Source organism: Canis lupus, chromosome 27, assembly GCF_048164855.1.
Source record: "Canis lupus baileyi chromosome 27, mCanLup2.hap1, whole genome shotgun sequence".
Classification (NCBI taxonomy): domain Eukaryota; kingdom Metazoa; phylum Chordata; class Mammalia; order Carnivora; family Canidae; genus Canis; species Canis lupus.
Genome location: NC_132864.1, coordinates 18,602,616 through 18,618,542, shown reverse-complemented (window position 1 = coordinate 18,618,542; position 15,927 = coordinate 18,602,616). Strand labels below are relative to the sequence as shown.

At 42.2% G+C, this 15,927-nt stretch overlaps 1 long non-coding RNA gene across 4 annotated transcripts in view; it reads right to left on the bottom strand.

Annotated features, from left to right (window-relative positions):
- Window positions 1-15,927, bottom strand: part of LOC140619354 (uncharacterized) — a 383,332-nt gene that overhangs the window by 34,975 nt on the left and 332,430 nt on the right. For 2 of the 4 annotated variants that reach the window (XR_012019236.1, XR_012019235.1), the window contains exon 1: window positions 1,712-3,413. The exons of 1 other annotated variant lie outside the window; for it this stretch is intronic. This is a non-coding gene — a long non-coding RNA (uncharacterized lncRNA). Of the gene's footprint in view, window positions 1-1,711; window positions 3,414-15,927 lie in introns of those variants that run through there. One more of the 4 variants, XR_012019233.1, reaches the window with a different exon arrangement.

Here is a 15,927-nt window from a genome sequence, read left to right as displayed (position 1 = left end):
GAGGCTGGTTGAATGAATAGGAGGGAGTTTGAATCTGGCTCCGCCCATCTGTCTGCAATCACCTCTGGGCAAATGATCTACATTTTCTGAACTCAGTTTTCTCATCTGTAAAATGGGGCTAAGGGAAGCCTCACAAGACCTGAGTGAAGAATCAAAAGTGAATCTACCTAAGGGGTTTAGTCCAATGACTGGCATGAAATAGATCCCCAATGGATGTTAACGCCCTACCGTATAGATAATTTATAGGAGATGGTTTTGGAAAGGCTGGCGATTTGTCTAGAGGATGGTGGATTTAGGGACCCATTTCCTCAAAGAAGCCAGAAAAATCCCGGAGAGTAAATCATCAACCCCTTGATGGAGATAATGCTGCCTGTCTGGGGCTGCATCCCTAACACCACTTGCGGCCTTGGGCATAATCAAATGCCATTGAGCAATCCTGGAAAAGGATTTTGGTTTTGTTTTGTTTTGTTTTGTTTTGTTTTTTTAAGGATTTTGTTTTTGTGGTTCTTTCTGGCTTCTACCAGCTGGAGACCCAGGCCTAAGGGAAGGGAGTGAAGTCTTTAGAAATTTTGAGGAGAAAAATTCAGGAATAAGCCATTCACTTGGACAATAAGATGGACCAACATAGATACCACATCTAGGTTTTCCAGGCATTGGTACAAAATCCCCAAAACCCAGCCAAGTAAAAGTTGTAGCTAACTTTTTTATTTTCATACTGAACATGCAAAAGGAAGGAGGAGTTTCTGAAGTACAACCTTGGCTTAATCTTGAATGAGGGGTTTTGTGTTCAATGGACAAGATCGCTCATCTATAAAAATTTCAGAGTCAGGATTTGAATCTAGGCCTAACTCTGTAAACCCATGATTTTTAACCAAAGTGCTCTCTTGCCTCCCTGAAGGAAACCAACTGGATCCTACATAAGAATCTGGGACCAAATGGGAAGGGATTAGAGAGAAGCAGAACAGCTCATCCTCAAGAGTTTATGCTGTGCTTCGAATATGCAGGTCAGAGCTATATGCAGAGGAAGGGTTCCACAGGGAGATCAGATAAGATAGAGGAAGATTGAACTGATGGATGCCAAGAGACCCAAGAAAAGCCCTTCCAAGTGAGGGGAAAACAAGAAAGTAAGTAGCAAGGTTCGAAGTCCTGGTGCTTAAACAAATCAAGCTTGGTGTTCCAAGAAAAGTGTTCAGGATTCAGATCATGGAAAATGAGAAGGGGACCTTTGTGCATGGTGAGGGCAAATACGGCCAGATGAAGGCCCCATGCAGGACTGATCTCAAATCAGCCAGTGGCTTCTGGAGAGTCCAAACACCAAATTTGTCCTATTCCACTTCATGGTCCTATTTGAGATGGGCACCCAGGAATAAGAAAATCTATGCATGGAAGCCAAGATCACCCAAACAGGGAACCGAGGTTTGAATATCTGTGTCAGATTTCTGTGGATTCTTCAGTAGACTATCTGAATTTTTCTCTTTCCTCTTCTGGGCTCTCTTTCCCTAGCTTTCTTGCTGTCCTTTTTTGAGTACTTTCAGGTAAAAATTAATGTACATGAGAGCATCAGAATCTATCATTTCACTGCATGAGAAACCTTCTGAGACTCTACTCATTAACACCACCTCAAAAGTCCAAACTTCTATAGTCTAGGGTTAGTGTGCAAGTCAAGACCCAAAATAAAATCTGATCCAACCAGTAACTTATCCAGACTTACCTCCCATTCCTCAGCCATCCCTTCCAAATATATGCATTATCTCCCATTTCTGGAATTCCTGAAGTCTTTTGATCACTCCACAGACTTATCAGAATTGGTTCTTCATTGAAGTACTATATGCATATTTGTGGTATCATCTCTGATACAGGTGTTGAAGTTGACAGGGTCATAATTCCCATCTTCTCCCATTTCTCTGCTCCAGCCCTGCCCAAGGACTTGACACTGGGAAGCAGCCTCGATGTTATTGGATACATCCACAGTAGAGAAATAAGTAAATGAAAGAGTTTGTCAATACTCTTGGTTTTGATTTAACCCTGGAATGGGTTCAAAATAAGTACCAAGAGCTGCCTGACAATTCTTTTTCCTGAACTCCATCTTTATACATATAGGAGTGCTTGGTCAACACATTTCTTGGTTAAGATAACTCAAGTTCAAATAACATTTGCAGTGTGCCAGGCTTCGTGCTAGGTATTGAGGATTTGAAGATGATGAAGACACAGTCTTTAACTTAAAGAATCTATATAGTCTAGAAACAGAGTTAAATATGTAGTAAAATATTAAAATAATACCAGCTGCATTTATTAATCATTTACTGTGTACCTGAGACTTCATAAGCATTCTATCACTTATTCTCCAAACCCTGTGAGATTATTTTTGATTCCAGCCATGATGGAGTCACTGATACCAGACTCACTCTCTCCCTCATCCACAAATGTATGAAGCAACTGCTTTCAGACAGTCAAGAGTTGTTTGAGAGAAAGGAACACTCAGGACCACCTCCATGTTCACCCTATTTTCCACTCCCAGCAGAGAGAAGCACAACCAAAGCAGATGGGTAGTGGCCTTGCTGGGCTGAGAAAACAGAGGCAGGAGTTCGGTGTAACAATGCTGCCAGAATTAGTGGAAGAGGACAATAAGAGACAAGAAGCTCGGGGCCCCTGGGTGACTCAGCAGCTGAGCATCTGCCTTCAGCTCAGGTCATGATCCCAGGTCCTGGGATCAAGTCCCGCATCTGGCTCTCCACAGTGAGCCTGCTTCTCCCCCTGCCTGTGTCTCTGCCCCTCTCTCTCTGTGTCTCTCATGAATAAATAAAACAATCTTAAAAAAAGAGAGAGAGATATAAGAAGCTGTATCAACAAGAAACACCACAAATCTGCGTGGAGGTCCCCTTACCTCTGGGCCAAATACTTACTGTGGATTTGCGAGGCAAGACACCAAAGCTTAATGGGGAAGAGCCACTGGCAGGGCCAGGGAAGGGGTGAGTCACAGAGCAACTCCAGAGGGTACCCTGGGCCAGGAGATGTTGGAATTCTGACCAGGGAAGGAACAGAGTATTCTGAATAACCCAAGCAATGGATTGATACCCCCAGGAAGTGCATGCCTTTAGGGATAAAACTCCTCTAGCTTGGGAGATGGAGCTGTTCCCTACCCATGTTAACAAAACCTGACCAGGTCACTCTCTGAGGTCAACCTGAGCATCCAACCCATTAACTACTTTGCCAAAATAAAACTCAATTCTCTTTAAAGGAAGAGAAGACGATTCATATTTTCATTAGCATGGTCTCTGCGAAGAGAAACACACCTAGTATGTAATCATCTAGTTGCTGGAAATGAAAAACATAGACAGAAGATCATTAAAGCAACCGGAAGAAAAAGACATATGGCACACAAAGAAGAATGGAAGAATAAATGCTATCTTCTTTTTTTTTTTTAATGCTATCTTCTTATTAAAAAATGATGGAAATCAGAGGCAAGTAATTACATCTTTAAGAGCAAATTAAGGGAGTTGCCTTAAAATACTGTATCCATTGAAAATATCCTTCAATAAGGAAGATGAGCAAAAGACAAAGAAAGCTAAACAAATCTAAATTCATCACCGGCCATCCTGCCTACAAGAAATGTTAAGGAAGTTCCTTAGACAGAAAATTAAATCTACATAAAAGGCTGAAATAGGCCAGATATGGGACATATATGGATAAATATAAATGACTTTAAAAAAAGGTAATTTCTTTAAAAAAACAATTTCTTGAAGCAAAACATACTAACAATATGTTATGGGGTTTGTAATACTTATAAAATTAAAATAATTATAATAATAACATAAAGGGGGGAGGAGCAAGATGGCGGAAGAGTAGGGTCCCCAAATCACCCGTCTCCACCAAATTACCTAGAAAACCTTCCAATCATCCTGAAAATCTATGAATTCGGCCTGAGAATTAAAGAGAGAACACCTGGAATGCAACAGTGAGAAGAGTTCGCGCTTCTATCAAGGTAGGAAGACGGGGGAAAAGAAGTAAAGAAACAAAGGCCTCCAGGGGGGAGGGGCCCGCGAGGAGCCGGGCTGAGGCCGGGGCGAGTGTCCCCAGGACAGGAGAGCCCCGTCCCGGAGGAGCAGGAGCTGCACCGACCTTCCCGGGCGGAAAGGGGCTCCAGGGAGGTGGAGCAGGACCCGGGAGGGCGGGGATGCCCTCGGGCTCCCCGGGACAGTAACAGAGCAATTGCGCGCCCAGGAGAGTGCGCCGAGCTCCCTAAGGGCTGCAGCGCGCACGGCGGGACCTGGAGCAGCTCGGGGGGCTCGGGCGGCGGCTCCGCGGAGGGGACTGCGCGGCCCCGGGAGCAGCTCGGAGGGGCTCGGGCAGAGGAAGAGGCTCCGTGCCGAGGGGGCTGCGCGGTTCCAGGAGCAGCTCGGAGGGGCTCGGGCGGCGGCTCCGCGGAGGGGGCTGCGCGGCCCGGGAGCGCGAATCCACCAGCGCAGGCTCCGGAGCACAGGGCGCCGGGACACAGCCCAGGATCCGGCCTCCCCCGGGACAGGCAGAGGCCGGGAGGGCCCAGGACAGCGAGGACGCTCCTGCCCCAGCTGAGCAGATCAGCGGCCCCGCCCCGGAGCCTCCAGGCCCTGCACACGGAGAGCTTTGTAGTTATTGCAGGAGCTGACTCCAGGGCTGCAGAGCTGGCCCCGCCACTGCGGTTGTTCCTCCTGGGGCCTCACGGGGTGAACAGCCCCCACTGAGCCCTGCACCAGGCAGGGGCACAGCAGCTCCCCCAACTGCTAACACCTGAAAATCAGCACAACAGGCCCCTCCCCCAGAACACCAGCTAGACTGACTGACAACTTCCAGGAGAAGCCAAGGGACTTAAAGAACACAGAATCAGAAGATACTCCCCGGTGGTTCTTCTTTTTTTTGTTTTGTTTTGTTTTGTTTTGTTTTGTTTTGCTTTTTGATTTGTTTCCTTCCCCCACCACCTTTTTTTCTCCTTTCTTTTTCTTTCTCTTTTTCTTCTTTTTTTGTTTCCGTTTTTTTTTCTCTTCCCTTTTTTTTCTCTTTCTCTTTTCTTTCCTTCTTTCTCTCCTCTCTTTTTCTCTTTTTCCCAATACAACTTGCTTTTGGCCACTCTGCACTGAGCAAAATGACTAGAAGGAAAACCTCACCTCAAAAGAAAGAATCAGAAACAGTCCTCTCTCCCACAGAGTTACAAAATCTGGATTACAATTCAATGTCAGAAAGCCAATTCAGAAGCACTATTATACAGCTACTGGTGGCTCTAGAAAAAAGTATAAAGGACTCAAGAGACTTCATGACTGCAGAATTTAGAGCTAATCAGGCAGAAATTAAAAATCAATTGAATGAGATGCAATCCAAACTAGAAGTCCTAACGACGAGGGTTAACGAGGTGGAAGAACGAGTGAGTGACATAGAAGACAAGTTGATAGCAAAGAGGGAAACTGAGGAAAAAAGAGACAAACAATTAAAAGACCATGAGGATAGATTAAGGGAAATAAACGACAGCCTGAGAAAGAAAAACCTACGTTTAATTGGGGTTCCCGAGGGCGCCGAAAGGGACAGAGGGCCAGAATATGTATTTGAACAAATTCTAGCTGAAAACTTTCCTAATCTGGGAAGGGAAACAGGCATTCAGATCCAGGAAATAGAGAGATCCCCCCCTAAAATCAATAAAAACCGTTCAACACCTCGACATTTAATAGTGAAGCTTGCAAATTCCAAAGATAAAGAGAAGATCCTTAAAGCAGCAAGAGACAAGAAATCCCTGACTTTTATGGGGAGGAGTATTAGGGTAACAGCAGACCTCTCCACAGAGACCTGGCAGGCCAGAAAGGGCTGGCAGGATATATTCAGGGTCCTAAATGAGAAGAACATGCAACCAAGAATACTTTATCCGGCAAGGCTCTCATTCAAAATGGAAGGAGAGATAAAGAGCTTCCACGACAGGCAGCAACTAAAAGAATATGTGACCTCCAAACCAGCTCTGCAAGAAATTTTAAGGGGGACTCTTAAAATTCCCCTTTAAGAAGAAGTTCAGTGGAACAGTCCACAAAAACAAGGACTGAATAGATATCATGATGACACTAAACTCATATCTCTCAATAGTAACTCTGAATGTGAACGGGCTTAATGACCCCATCAAAAGGCGCAGGGTTTCAGACTGGATAAAAAAGCAGGACCCATCTATTTGCTGTCTACAAGAGACTCATTTTAGACAGAAGGACACCTCCAGCCTGAAAATAAAAGGTTGGAGAACCATTTACCCTTCGAATGGTCCTCAAAAGAAAGCAGGGGTAGCCATCCTTATATCAGATAAACTAAAATTTACCCCAAAGACTGTAGTGAGAGATGAAGAGGGACACTATATCATACTTAAAGGATCTATTCAACAAGAGGACTTAACAATCCTCAATATATATGCCCCGAATGTGGGAGCTGCCAAATATATCAATCAATTATTAACCAAAGTGAGGAAATACTTAGATAATAATACACTTATACTTGGTGACTTCAATCTAGCTCTTTCTACCCTCGATAGGTCTTCTAAGCACAACATCTCCAAAGAAACGAGAGCTTTAAATGATACACTGGACCAGATGGATTTCACAGATATCTACAGAACTTTACATCCAAACTCAACTGAATACACATTCTTCTCAAGCGCACATGGAACTTTCTCCAGAATAGACCACATATTGGGTCACAAATCGGGTCTGAACCGATACCAAAAGATTGGGATTGTCCCCTGCATATTCTCAGACCATAATGCCTTGAAATTAGAACTAAATCACAACAAGAAGTTTGGAAGGACCTCAAACACGTGGAGGTTAAGGACCATCCTGCTAAAAGATAAAAGGGTCAACCAGGAAATTAAGGAAGAATTAAAAAGATTCACGGAAACTAATGAGAATGAAGATACAACCGTTCAAAATCTTTGGGATGCAGCAAAAGCAGTCCTAAGGGGGAAATACATCGCAATACAAGCATCCATTCAAAAACTGGAAAGAACTCAAATACAAAAGCTAACCTTACACATAAAGGAGCTAGAGAAAAAACAGCAAATAGATCCTACACCCAAGAGAAGAAGGGAGTTAATAAAGATTCGAGCAGAACTCAACGAAATCGAGACCAGAAGGACTGTGGAACGGATCAACAGAACCAGGAGTTGGTTCTTTGAAAGAATTAATAAGATAGATAAACCATTAGCCAGCCTTATTAAAAAGAAGAGAGAGAAGACTCAAATTAATAAAATCATGAATGAGAAAGGAGAGATCACTACCAACACCAAGGAAATACAAACGATTTTAAAAACATATTATGAACAGCTCTACGCCAATAAATTAGGCAATCTAGAAGAAATGGACGCATTCCTGGAAAGCCACAAACTACCAAAACTGGAACAGAAAGAAATAGAAAACCTGAACAGGCCAATAACCAGGGAGGAAATTGAAGCAGTCATCAAAAACCTCCCAAGACACAAGAGTCCAGGGCCAGATGGCTTCCCAGGGGAATTTTATCAAACGTTTAAAGAAGAAACCATACCTATTCTCCTAAAGCTGTTTGGAAAGATAGAAAGAGATGGAGTACTTCCAAATTCGTTCTATGAGGCCAGCATCACCTTAATTCCAAAACCAGACAAAGACCCCACCAAAAAGGAGAATTACAGACCAATATCCCTGATGAACATGGATGCAAAAATTCTCAACAAGATACTGGCCAATAGGATCCAACAGTACATTAAGAAAATTATTCACCATGACCAAGTAGGATTTATCCCTGGGACACAAGGCTGGTTCAACACCCATAAAACAATCAATGTGATTCATCATATCAGCAAGAGAAAAACCAAGAACCATATGATCCTCTCATTGGATGCAGAGAAAGCATTTGACAAAATACAGCATCCATTCCTGATCAAAACTCTTCAGAGTGTAGGGATAGAGGGAACATTCCTCGACATCTTAAAAGCCATCTATGAAAAGCCCACAGCAAATATCATTCTCAATGGGGAAGCACTGGGAGCCTTTCCCCTAAGATCAGGAACAAGACAGGGATGTCCACTCTCACCACTGCTGTTTAACATAGTACTGGAAGTCCTAGCCTCAGCAATCAGACAACAAAAAGACATTAAAGGCATCCAAATTGGCAAAGAAGAAGTCAAACTCTCCCTCTTCGCTGATGACATGATACTCTACATAGAAAACCCAAAAGTCTCCACCCCAAGATTGCTAGAACTCATACAGCAATTCGGTAGCGTGGCAGGATATAAAATCAATGCCCAGAAGTCAGTGGCATTTCTATACACTAACAATGAGACTGAAGAAAGAGAAATTAAGGAGTCAATCCCATTTACAATTGCACCCAAAAGCATAAGATACCTAGGAATAAACCTAACCAAAGATGTAAAGGATCTATACCCGCAAAACTATAGAACACTTCTGAAAGAAATTGAGGAAGACACAAAGAGATGGAAAAATATTCCATGCTCATGGATTGGCAGAATTAATATTGTGAAAATGTCAATGTTACCCAGGGCAATATACACGTTTAATGCAATCCCTATCAAAATACCATGGACTTTCTTCAGAGAGTTAGAACAAGTTATTTTAAGATTTGTGTGGAATCAGAAAAGACCCCGAATAGCCAGGGGAATTTTAAAAAATAAAACCATATCTGGGGGCATCACAATGCCAGATTTCAGGTTGTATTACAAAGCTGTGGTCATCAAGACAGTGTGGTACTGGCACAAAAACAGACACATAGATCAGTGGAACAGAATAGAGAATCCAGAAGTGGACCCTGAACTTTATGGGCAACTAATATTCGATAAAGGAGGAAAGACTATCCATTGGAAGAAAGACAGTCTCTTCAATAAATGGTGCTGGGAAAATTGGACATCCACATGCAGAAGAATGAAACTAGACCACTCTCTTTCACCATACACAAAGATAAACTCAAAATGGATGAAAGATCTAAACGTGAGACAAGATTCCATCAAAATCCTAGAGAAGAACACAGGCAACATCCTTTTTGAACTCGGCCATAGTAACTTCTTGCAAGATACATCCATGAAGGCAAAAGAAACAAAAGCAAAAATGAACTACTGGGACTTCATCAAGATAAGAAGCTTTTGCACAGCAAAGGATACAGTCAACAAAACTCAAAGACAACCTACAGAATGGGAGAAGATATTTGCAAATGACATATCAGATAAAGGGCTAGTTTCCAAGATCTATAAAGAACTTATCAAACTCAACACCAAAGAAACAAACAATCCAATCATGAAATGGGCAAAAGACATGAACAGAAATCTCACAGAGGAAGACATAGACATGGCCAACATGCACATGAGAAAATGCTCTGCATCACTTGCCATCAGGGAAATACAAATCAAAACCACAATGAGATACCACCTCACACCAGTGAGAATGGGGCAAATTAACAAGGCAGGAAACAACAAATGTTGGAGAGGATGCGGAGAAAAGGGAACCCTCATACACTGTTGGTGGGAATGTGAACTGGTGCAGCCACTCTGGAAAACTGTGTGGAGGTTCCTCAAACAGTTAAAAATATACCTGCCCTACGACCCAGCAATTACACTGTTGGGGATTTACCCCAAAGATACAAATGCAATGAAACGCCGGGACACCTGCACCCCGATGTTTCTAGCAGCAATGGCCACGATAACCAAACTGTGGAAGGAGCCTCGGTGTCCAACGAAAGATGAATGGATAAAGAAGATGTGGTTTATGTATACAATGGAATATTACTCAGCTATTAGAAATGACAAATACCCACCATTTGCTTCAACGTGGATGGAACTGGAGGGTATTATGCTGAGTGAAGTAAGTCAGTCGGAGAAGGACAAACATTGTATGTTCTCATTCATTTGGGGAATATAAATAATAGTGAAAGGGAATATAAGGGAAGGGGGAAGAAATGTGTGGGAAATATCAGAAAGGGAGACAGAACGTAAAGACTGCTAACTCTGGGAAACGAACTAGGGGTGGTGGAAGGGGAGGAGGGTGGGGGGTGGGAGTGAATGGGTGACGGGCACTGGGGGTTATTCTGTATGTTAGTAAATTGAACACCAATAAAAAATAAATTAAAAAAAAATAACATAAAGGACAAATACAAGTGTCCGGTGGGAGGGTTCTTACATTATATGAAAAGTAAGACATTAGAATTAATTCAGTGTACGTGTCCGTAAGTCAAACACAAATTCAGATTACAGTAGGGTAAGTTAAGGATGCATATTATGATCCTCAATGTAAGTGCTAAAAATACATTAAAAAAACTTAAAATGGTGTACTAAAAATACTCAGTGCAAAAGGATGCAGGAATGGGAGGGTCAAAAAAAACCAGCTAGGATAAATAGAAAACAAATAAGATGGTAGACAAACCCAGCCATGTTAATGATTACATCAAATATAAATGGCCTAAATATTCTAATTATAAAACAGAGATCATTTGACTGGATAAAAAGCAAGAACCAACCATATTGCATTATAAGAGATATACCACAAATGTAAAGACACTGATAGGGTAAAATAAAGAAGCTAAGATGGTTGTATCAACATCAGATGAAGCGTAATTCCAGATAAGGAGCATGGTTAGAGATAAATTGGAGCATGTTAATAGTACTAAATGCATATTGTGGTAGCTTCTCCAAAGACGGCTGCCATCAATTCTTTCCTTCCTTATAGGTACATGTCATTCCACATGTCAAGAGGTGATCTGTTTTTCCTTTCCTTCAATCTGAGTTGTGCTACGACATACCTTAACCAAGCTTCCCATCTTGGTTTCGATTCTTGCCGAGTAGAAATTGCCATGGATGGAATTCCTGCCAGTCAGCCCCAACTCCTTCAGTTACTCCCCCAGCCCGAGGATGTTAGCATCCCACTTCTGTCGCTAAGCTCTGAGCTGTCTTTCCACTGACTGTTTGGCTTCTACACTGTTCCATCACCTGGGTAATTCCTTCTTTATATTAAATTCTTTCCATATGAAAGACCTAGGATGGTCTGTTTTCCTGGTGGGGCACTGATTGATACAGGATGCTAAAGAAGCTTATTCTTTCCATTTGCCAGATGGGAAAGTGGGGCTCAGCACTATCTTGAATTGGTTCTTCCCCATCCTGCTCTGGTCAGCTGGACTCACACCTCTTTGGCATCCACAAGAACACAGGGTCCAGCGAAATGTCGGCAGACTTTGATCTGCCATTAAAAAATGACTTGTATAAATGGAAAGCCTTTTCCATCTGTATGATTTCAAAAGAACAATCAATGTTTAAATGCCCTCATTTTGGGAACTCTGTCCTCCTCTGGCAGCTCTTCTGGGCTTGTCTGGAACAAAGGTGGCTGGCAGGGGTCTCTCCCTTCTCCCCTAAAGGCCTAAGGGGCACTACAGAAGCTACAGCTAGAAGGCGAGATGCCTGGGTTCAAGCCCTGGACTGGGCTAGTCCTTGGACTTTTCTGATACTTGGAGGCACAATTCCAGAGTTCTGTCCATATCCTCATCCCCAAAATTGTCCCATCAGGCTGAAATCAAAAGGAATCCCCTATAAGAGACTCCAAGAAAAGAGATGGAAAGAGTCACCATGAATTTGGAACACTGAACTCTAGAAGAATGTGACAGCAAGATTTATACAGTCCAAGAATTGGAATTGCCCTTAGGGATCATCTAGTGACTGAAGAGGAACTGGGTTCCTCTTTGACATTTGACTGACAGAACTGGGCTTGGGTGCACCCCTCCCTCTTTCTGGCTGAGTGATACTGTTAAAAAGCCCATACTACTCAAACCCATCTGGAGATTCAATGCAATCTCTATCAAAATTCCAATGACATTTTTCCCCCTGCAGAAATAGAAAAAAGCTAAAATTCCCACGGAGCCATATAAGACCCTGAACAGCCAAAAAAATCTTGAGAAAGAGCAAAGTTGGAAGGAATAACATTTCCAGAGTTCAAACTGTCCTATGAAGCTATAATAATCCAAATAATATGGCCTGGCATTAAAAAAAGGACAAAGAAACCAATGGAACAGAATTGGGATCCCAGAAGGATGCCTAGGTGGCTGAGTGATTGAGCGTCTGCCTTTGGCTCAGGGTATGATCCTAGGATCCTGGGATCAAGTCCTGTATCAGGCTCCTTTCAGGAAGCCTGCTTCTCCCTCTGCCTATGTATCTACTTCCCTCTGTGTCTCTCATGAATAAATAAATAAAATCTTTAAAAAAAGTATTGGGATCCCAGAAATAAATCCATGTATATATGGTCAACTAATATTTAACAAGAATACTGAACTCTCAGTACATGGTATTGGGAAAAATGGATACTCACCTGCAAAAGAATGAAATTGGAACCCTGTCTTACACCACTCACAAAAATTAACCTAAAATGGATTAAGTATTTAATTATAAGACCTAAGAACCTAAAACTCCTAGAAGAAAGGATAGGGGGAAAGTTCCTTGACATTCCAAGATATATGCATTTGCCACATCACAGATGAAACTGGAGGGCATTTGTGCTAAGTGAAATAAATCAAACAGAGAAAGACAAATATTATATGGCATCATTTATAGCTGGAATCTAACAAATCCTAACTCACAGTAAAAGAGAGTAGATTAGTGGTTGCCAGGGAGTGGGGAATGAGGGAAATGGGAAGATGTTGGTCGTAGGGTACAAACTTCTAGTTATTAGATGCCTAAGTTCTAGGGATCTGCTGTACAGCATGGTGATTATAGTTGTATGATATTGGATACTGGGACTCTGCTAAGAGAATAGGCCTTAAAATTCTCACCACACACACATACACACACACACAAAGTGTCAACTCTGTGAGATGATGGATGTATTATCTAATCTTATCGTGATAATCATTTTGTAATATACAAATGTATCAAATTAACACGTGTGCGTATACAGCATTATGTTTCAATTACATCTCAACAAGGCTAGTCGAAATAAAGAGATCAATTAAGGGATCCCTGGGTGGCGCAGCGGTTTGGCGCCTGCCTTTGGCCCAGGGCGCGATCCTGGAGACCCGGGATCGAATCCCACGTCGGGCTCCCAGTGCATGGAGCCTGCTTCTCCCTCTGCCTGTGTCTCTGCCTCTCTCTCTCTCTGTGACTATCATAAATAAATAAAAATTAAAAAATTAAAAAAAAAGAGATCAATTAAAGAGGAGAAAAAGGATGATAGTGTAGAGATACATGTGTGTGTGTATCCATAATATATGATGCCGATTTTAACGATATATCTTTATCCCTTTGTACATTTTGCTTACAAATAGCTTCTTTACCAATCAAATGAAAGCAGCTTGCTAATTGAGCTGGCTTTGTTTCAGGGATCACAGAGGATTTGTGAGATATGAAAAGCAGATGATCCTAGTAAACTGGATAAGACTCATGCTCCCGACACCTTCCCTGCTCTAGCCTGAAGCCTTGCTGAAAAAGAAGGGCTGAGCTAGATTCCTTTTAGTTCACATAAACTTCTTTCCTCTGTCCCTCCCACTAACAGCTTCTGGCTCTTGTGAGCTCATTCTACACCTTTTTTCTTCACTGAAACTGGTAACAGCCTTGCTCTATGCCAAATGCATTCCTGATGTATGGTGCAGCGGAGAGATGAAGAGAGGACACCACATGCTTTAAGATCTATGTTTTTCTCATATTTAAAATTGCACTTTTTTGTTTTACCAATGTAATACACATCCTTTTCCCACAATATGGTGGAAAACAGAGACTAACGCTTTACCTCCCATGTGCTACATGATTTATATACACAATCTTTCATGCTGACAATAATCTTATGATAAAACTACTAGTCTCTATCTTCAAACGGTGAGAAACCCAGAAGACATAAGGAACTTGCCCACATTCTTGATCAGCTTGCAAATGGCTAAGCAGCAGGATTTGAATCAAAGCCTACCTGTCTAAGGAAACTTCATTCTCAACCCCTGTGTTATATTACCTTCTCTTCAAGGAAAAACAAACAAACAAAAAAGAATAAATACAAAAACATTATCCATTGAACCCTACTGTGTACCAGGTGCTTTATGACCTTGTTTACGTCTAATAAACGTAGAAGGTGGATATTTACTCCATTCAACTGATGGGGGGCGTTAATAATAACAAGATTTATCATCTACTTAATGATTCTGCATGTCAGGCAATGATAAGCACTGTACATGATCTCAGTGAAGTCAAAAAGGGCACAATGAAAACAACCACACCTGCCACCTGGAGACACCTAATACTTCCATTTTATTCTTCGTTCTGTCTGTATTTTTCCTATGTGCCTTTTTTTCTTTCAAAAATGGGATCATACTCACTGTAGTAAATTATGGCCTCATTTTTTTACTCAAAAATACATCAGGAACATCTTTCCATGTCACTAAATGATTTTTTATAGCAATAGTTTATAATGGTCGAACATTCCATCTTCTGGAGATGTCATAATTTATCTACTAATTCTTTATTCCTGGGCACTTTGTTTTTCCCATTTTTGCTATTGCAGCTATTGGTGAAAAGAGCATCTTTGTTGTGAGACTTTTGTGTTCTCCTGTGATTTCCCTAAGAAAAATCCTTGCAATAAATCTGCCGCTTTGAAGATTTTGAAGATGCTTGAGTCTTTTTCCTAAAGACAGGTTAATCAATATTCTCCTTCCATCACAGCTTATCATGTGGGCCATTTTCCCAAACAGTGGCCTACCATACATGCCTACCATAGAGATTAATTATTGCCAGAAACCTTCAACCTGCAATTGCCAAAAGTCCACAATGCTAACTCCTTGAGAGTAGCACCCACATCTTCCTCCCTTTTGTGTCCCTGGATCTGGCCCAAAGGATGAGACCAGTCATGTCTGCTGCAGAACAACTGACTTCTGAGTACAGCACAGAAGGGAAGACTAACCTAGGCAGCAATTTTGTAAGGGAGAGGGGACAGACACTAACTAAAACTGCACAAGAAAAAGTGAGAAGAGCTGGTGGAAGAAGATCAGGGTTCTCACAAAGTAGGAGGACAGAAGAGGTAGGTGGCTAGGATGGGCTGACTTGTGTCCCCCCAAAGTTCAGACATTGCATACCAGCCTCCAGTGCCTCCGCACATCACAGCCTATGGAAATAAGATCTTTACAGGGATAAATGAGTTAAAATAAGGCTGTTAGGTAGGACCCTATGCTGATATGCCTGGTGTCCTTATAAAGGCAAGAAAAGGGATGTAGATGCATGGAGACATGACCACTTGATGCAGCAAGAGGTGACCATCTTGCTTCAGAAGAGACCAAACCTGCCAACACCTTCATCTTTGACTTCTGGCCTCCAAAACTGTGTGGAAAATCCAGTCTCCAAATCCCAACTGCAAATTCCCAAGAGAGAAAAATCCAACTGGCCCAATGCTCCTAAAATGAAGGCAGGCTAATGTCTGTACTGCAGAGCACCCTCAAGGACATCCCTGCCTGCTGTTTGTTTGTTTATCACATGCCTCTTCACTATCTTCTCCAACTGGAATGCAAACGCCATAAGGATAGGGATCTTTCTGTCTCTTTGTTCACGGCTATATCCACAGCATCTATGATGGTTCCGGGCACTCAGAAAGAACTCCATAAATCATTGCTGCATGAAGGAAGAGAATTGCACTCAGGCAAGACAAGCTCTGGGGTTGTTGTACTTAATCCTTTGATGTGGGGCAGGTGTAATACCCTCAGGAGGAGCATGTGCCACTTATGGAAGATAAACTCCCAATCTCCATGACTCAAACCCCAATTTAGACCAAATCTGCATGTATTTGTGTTGGTGCAAAAAGGATGTTAAAGGAAGCCACCATGTGCTCTCCAAACTCATTTTCTTTTTGTCCTCAGCACAGAGTTGGACTACATTTTCCAGTTTTCTCTGCAGTCAGGTGGGATCATGTGACCGAGAGGTTGGGCCAATGGAAAATAAGA